The sequence below is a fragment of the Calidris pugnax genome, unplaced genomic scaffold (genome assembly GCF_001431845.1).
Source record: "Calidris pugnax isolate Ruff unplaced genomic scaffold, ASM143184v1 scaffold92, whole genome shotgun sequence".
Classification (NCBI taxonomy): Eukaryota; Metazoa; Chordata; class Aves; order Charadriiformes; family Scolopacidae; genus Calidris; species Calidris pugnax.
Genome location: NW_015090823.1, coordinates 146,723 through 153,540, shown reverse-complemented (window position 1 = coordinate 153,540; position 6,818 = coordinate 146,723).

Sequence of the window (6,818 nt, the reverse complement as noted above, 5' to 3'; positions counted from 1 at the left end):
CCACTGCTGACTGTCTGAATTCAGTACACCAAAATTAGCTCTGGGCAACAGCTGAGCATCTTGAACAGGCAAACTGGATTTTCATGCCTGAGGCCTGATATTTTATTCCAGAGATTAATCTTGCTTTGAAAACGTCTGGTAATTGATGGATCATTTTCTGATCTGTTTGAATTCCCTTGTGTGCACTGAAGACCATGTTTACAGCCACATCAATTTTTCTTTGTTTTTAAACATCTGTTGCATGAAGACATATCGCAAGAACAAAAAGAGTTCTCAAGTGACTTGAAACTTTCAATCATAGATTTTGCAACATAGTGTTGCTAAACTCTGTAAAAAGTGGTTATTATAAAAAATGGGGCTTTGTTCCTCACTTTATGAGTGAATTCATCAATGATCACAGACATATGGATTGTGACCTCTCTAGGGATGATGCTGTCTTTCTTGCCAGGCTTAGGAAGTTGCTATTTAGTCTGGTTTCTTTGCCTTCATCTCATTTTTTCACAGTATCATATTATAATCTAATAAAAAATATGCCTTTTTTCCTATAAACCTTGGTTACCTTTTATCCTTGAACTACCAAGGCTAAAATAACATTCCTACTGCAAAACAGTGCCCTGGAGTCAATAATGTGATCATAGTCTACAAGCGGGATCTGACTCTTGACACACTTTAGTCTCAGGAATTATTCTTAATAGGTGCCATGCTGGTTTGGATGAGCGGGACACATCAGTTGATGGAACTTTGAACTGTCTCCTGCCTTCCTACTTTCTTCAACTTGCCCAGACAGGCCCTGTGAGTTAGGAAATTCTATGACAAAAGAGTGAAGTGACTAGATTCCACAAAGGACAATCGAAGCGGAGTTTAAATTCCTACGACACCTCTTTTTGTTGAGTTACTTGTTCCCATAGTTAACATATAAACTGCAAGGCAGCAGTAAACAAACTCTTCACCTGAGAAACCAGATTACAGCAGTGCAATCAATCATGCAGTAAGATGCTATTTCTTGTATGTTAGGAGACAAAACCCAGGCCAAACTGCACATATTTATAACAACAAACACAGGAAAATGTGAGCAATGTTCTTGGCAATTCATCCAATTGACTCTAATTATTAGGGTTGTCATTGATACAGAAGTAAGGTTCTGAGAACTTTTTAATATCATGCAGGAGTTCAAAAGTATTTCCATTAATGGCACAGAAACCAGAATAGCAGAGAGCATTTCTGGCTTCCTGTTTCAGTGACAAGAAAAACTGGCTTTTTTAATTAGATAGATTCACTGAACTCAAATCCTTCATACTGCTGTCAGTTGTCACTGACTTGAAGAAAATGTAGCCCTGGGTACTCTATTTGGGTAACGAGCAGCTAAGAAACAAAATGTCATAACCACAATTTGAACAGTCCATCCTGATGTAAGATCTGTTAACTAACAGGCAACAAATTGTGCTCCCACTCATTCCCAGCTGCATCCAAACAGAAACTGTTGGCATCCCAGCAGATTTTGCAAGAACCGTGATGAACAGCCAAGTGTTCTGACTGACAAGATGCATGAGATAAATGAGTAGACATTTGCACCTTTTGTAAAATGGTGCTGCTGTTTTATAATCTTTATTAGGAAAAGAAAAAAACAAACTACTAAAAACCACTGCGTTACAGTGCCTGGACATTCGTGGGACTGATCCACAGCTCACCGAATTCGGAAATCTGTCCAAAGACCTCAGTGGGATTCAGATCAGGCCCCTAACTCAGCACAAGCATTCTTAGCCAGATTAAATTATGGGTCTCCTGGGTCACCAGGCAAGCCTAGGCATGAACTACAAAGGGAGAAAGTCAGACACAGTTTCTCTAGTAACTGCAGGCCAAACCAAGAGCAAACACTGTTTCCCTAAACACGCTACTGGCAAGAGCCACCCCAGCAGAATATTTTGCAGTTTCCTTGATTTAAAGGATTGAGTACACGGAACTAACAAAAGGAAGTGCAGCTTGCTAGTAGCAATCTTCCTTCTACAAGCCATTTGATTTTTGTGGATGATGGACGACAGACAATTTCTTCAGGTAAGCAGCTGAAGTTCATAACTATTGATATAAAAATCAACAAGCCTGAGTTATTTCCATATGGAAAAACATCCTAGGTGACAATCTTCTTTCTTAGAGAAAAGCACTTTGCATTTGCTTTGTCAGGTTATATACTGTCCTGATAGCATTCAGAAGTATCATGTAACAACAACGAACAAGCAATGGTAGTGCTGCATGAACACAGCACCAACTCAATTGACTATGCCATTATGTCAGACCGCAGAAGAAATCTCATATGTGGATGTTAAAAACTTGCACCTTTATTGAAATTGTGCAGTGTCTGTGCAGAGTTCGTTTTGACCGAAACAAGGCAGAAACTGATTCCAATCAAAGCCACAAACTTTTAAAAAGTTTTTTAAAACACAAAATTTTAATATGTTGATTGTTCACAAATTTTTCCCTTTCAGCTTACTTAAGTAGAAGCTTTCTGGGCCTGAGGAAAGGTCTTAACAATAGGTATTTCAGAAACGAAGCGTGTTCTGACTAAGGTTTTCTTCTTGATTACTAAGTTACTCAATGAGTGTCCTGTAAAAACCTAAGCGATACGTACTTACAAATGATTTTTTTGGTTAAAGATTTTACTATGAGTACCGGTCTTTATTATGCAAAGCACACGACAGTATGACCGTGCTAAGTACACTGACCAGGAAGAGCCTCGTGCCCAAGGAAAACACTCGCTGATGTAAAAGGTCTTTCAAACAAGGTCTGTGAGAACACCCATATTACACAGGTAAGCAGGCAAACCACAATGGTGTGATAAAACAGTGTCATGCAGGGCATATACAGGAGATAAGGTGTAACAGCTAAGGAGGTACATTCCACAACTATGGAAGATGTTCTGGCTCGAAACTCCATCTGTAACAGTTGATTTCAGGACCTGCTTTTGCCCTCATTCTGTGACCTGCCATCTTCCTTTGCAGAAGAGAAAAACTTTGCAATTCATGGGGACAAGAGATTTGAGCCATCCAGCTGGACACAATTTCCATGATCCTTATAGATGCATGTAGCTCTCAAAGAGGGTGGGCTGCCCAGAAATTTCTAAAGGACAAGCCCTTCAAACGCATCTCAGGTCAGTTAGATAACCCAAATCACTAGATGGTCTGGAAAGTCTTATTCTTACAGCACTTGTGGGTCACAGAATTACACCTTTGACTGTTGCTAACATGGCAGGGAGGAGCATGTTTTCTTTCTCTTGCAGTTCTTCCCATACAAAAGGGGCAATGCAGAGCACAAAACGTCTTTTCGCCTGCTATGCCTGGGTTGCCAGTGTGGCTAGCATGGAGCAAAGGACAGCGTAAAGTGGGGACAGTCAGCATTGTACCAATCCATACGGGCTTATCCGCCCCTCCAAACATAAGTGGCAGCAGGATGGGTTGTGTAGGTGCTGACTGTGAGGAAGACAAGAGCAAAGGGTTACTTAGACAAACAAGACCTGAAATGCAAGGGAGTGAGGACTGCAATGAGCTCAACAGGTCAAGAGCAGCATACAGAAATGACTGCCTAGGCCCCCAAGAAATAGGGAGAAAGGTGGTGTGGGTCACTGTTGGGTGAAGATGTGCAGCGTGTGCCTCCCACTGCAGGAGCACAAGACATTCACTCTTTTGAGCTGTTAGTCTGTCTTTTCGGGGGCTTCCTCTATGGCAGCTACAATCCTGGCATGAATAAGACCAGGCTGAAGCCCCAGTATCCAGCTATGAGCCTAGAAGCGTGTGTCTGAACTGCTGCATGTGACACTAAAGCCTGGATCACCTTTGGCGTCTGTGACACAACCTGTAGCCATTTGTCCACAGAAGCAGGGCAGAAACTCCATGTGTGCTTCCCTATTGACTTTGCCCATAGAAACCTATTTTGAAACAAAGCTTCGTATGGCAAGAGCCATCTGCATGTTTCAAAGCAACAGTCCAGTCTCCATGCACAAGCCTCAGGTGAGTGACCATGACGACAGAGCGTACACAAAGGTTACAGGCATGGGGCTGACCCACAGCCCAGACTGGGGACACTCCAACCCAGGAGTCCCAGGGGAAGAGATGGGGCACCCAGGGACCACCTAAGGAACCATCTCAAGAGGCATGTCTGCCAGTGGAAGACTGCTGGCTGCTCAGTGAATAGGTTGCTGTGCTCGCCATGGGAAAGGGAAGAAAATGAGGAGTGAAGAAGCTAGTCGGTTTTCCCTTTCCATTAAATCTTATTAAGCATTTTATTATTAATTCAGTCTTTATCAGGATTATTACAAGGTAAGCTTCTTGGGGGTAAGTCCTGAATTCTTTTTATGCATTTTAACAATAAGGCATTTATGGGTGTAAGCTAGCAAAATTGCCGACAAACTTATCTTTGTAACCTCACAGACTTTGTCTCACTCCTGATTTAGGAATGGCCTGATAAATTTACATAAGATATTTTTATCACATTATTAATTGCATATACAGGTATTAGACACAAGGCATAATTGATTATAACTACTTACACACATTCAGTTCTGTTCTGCTGAACAGATTTGCTGATTTCTTTAGCTACCACAAATTAGTGCAAAAGGTTTGAGCAGACTGACATCTGACTACCAGCATGATCTGCATTCCTGTATTTTTCTGGAAAAAAAAAAGGCTTTCTGAAGTTCAGGGAACTGGTGAAATTCTACCATTCTTACTGCAGCTGTAGTTACACACAGTTTCTTCCGAAAAACTTCAAATGAAACTGCACAAAATGGGTGCTGTAGGACATTAACTCAAATGCCTCAACGAGACAACAAGGATAAGTAGGATCACTGTGACATAAACACTAACAGCTGATATGCTGTAAACCAGGTAGAAGGTTATTCATGTTGAACATTTTGTCTTGGTCCAAATTTGCAGCTGCATTTGCACATCCAGCTCTCAACACAGCTACCACTTAGTCTGCATTCATGCAGCAAGAACTGCATGCCAAGGCTTTTCTCACTTCCCATTAGTATTTCATTGCTTTGTCTCTTTTTACTCCAGAAATGATGGTTATGATGCATCCACTGCAGTTTTCAATTATTTGGAACAATTAATTTGTGATGTTATTAAAGACTTTGGCTTTAGCAGAATAACGGTAAGGGCGACAGAAGCAACATTTTCCATTATTGTCAACTGCTTGTTATTATAAGAGCATTTGAGGAGACAGAGTATGTTAATATAATTATTGGAGGTACTTTCTTTTTTTTCTAGGTTTGAACGCCATGACACCATCACAAGAGTAGTGCTTGGTTTGTAGGCAGTGTAGTTAGCTGATTGTATCCACTGCTTCACAATCACTAACTTCACTGCCATCAAAACAAGGCACAGGATTCCCTGCTACAGCCTCAGCACGGAAAACTGCACTACAAAACTTCCTTACAACATCCTTATTCCTAGTGTAAAGTTATTAATAATGTTAATTCATTTGCAGCTTTATTTCCAGAATTTTAGCTGTCTGACAGAAGTGTATGGTATATGTGGCCAATATCAAGTGAAACCTTAGATTTCTTGAAGTTGGTGCTAAGTCTTGGGAACTTTCCTGCAGCAAGACTGCTGCCTGTTGTGTTTAAATTGCTTAGCCACATGAAGACTTATTTTATACTTATTTGTTTATGCACCAGGATTGGACTAAGAATTTTTTTGGTTGTACCTTTCAGTTTATCTGTCGGGTATTAGGAAAATAATTTTCATCCAGCTTTCACGTCTTACTTACCAAGCTAGTATGTGGAGGGGGTTTTGACCAATGATTAAATATTAAACTCACTGTATGCTAGAAATCTTTTTTACTCTGACTACTTTGCTTAACGTTCAGGAATTTTAGTAACGGAGAAAATACTTTGTAGCGCTAGAACCTGCTGCTTTTTTTTTAACAAAACCCCAGTCTTCATCCAAGTAGGAGCTGAAAAGGAACTGTCTCTCACAGCAGCCTAGTTACTAGGCAGTGTAGTTAGCTGATTGCCAAAAGTAACAATCACTAGCCACACAGCCAGGTAAACAGGTTTGGAAGGCATCTCAATGGAAATCAGATGCACAGGAATTTCAACAACAGGACGGTCTACTGGATTGCCTGTCACACATGCAAGAGATGTCAGTGCATTTGTCAAGCCAGTTTAACTGTACCTTACTGCGCAGATCTGGAGCCCTCAATATAAGAAGGGTATGGACCTGTTAGAGCGGGTCCAGAGGAGGGCCACAAAGATGACCGGGGGGGTTGGAGCACCTCTGCTATGAGGACAGGCTGAGGGAGCTGGGGTTGTTCAGCCTGGAGAAGAGGAGGCTCCAGGGAGACCTAATAGCTGCCTTCCAGTACCTGAAGGGGACCTACAAGAAGGCTGGGGAGAACCTGTTTACAAAGGCTGTCAATGACAGAACAAGGGGTAATGGCTTTAAACTGGAGAAAAGCAGATTTAGATTAGACATTAGGAATAAGTTCTTTACTATGAGGGTTGTGGAACACTGGAACAGGTTGCCCAGGGAGGTGGTTGAGGCCCCATCCCTGGAGATATTCAAGGCGAGGCTCGACGAGGCCCTGGGCAACCTGGTCTAGTTGGGGGTGTCCCTGCTGACTGTGGGGGGGTTGGACTAGATGACTTTTAAGGTCCCTTCCGACCCAGATGACTCTATGATTCTATGATCTAAAAATCTGGGCTGCTTGTATCAGCCTTTGTCTATACGGACATATAGGATAGACATCAGTGCTGCCCTCAGCCAGCCTAACTCATGTGAATCCCAGTCCCTGTCTGTATTTCACTGGGAGGGTAGGACCAAAGG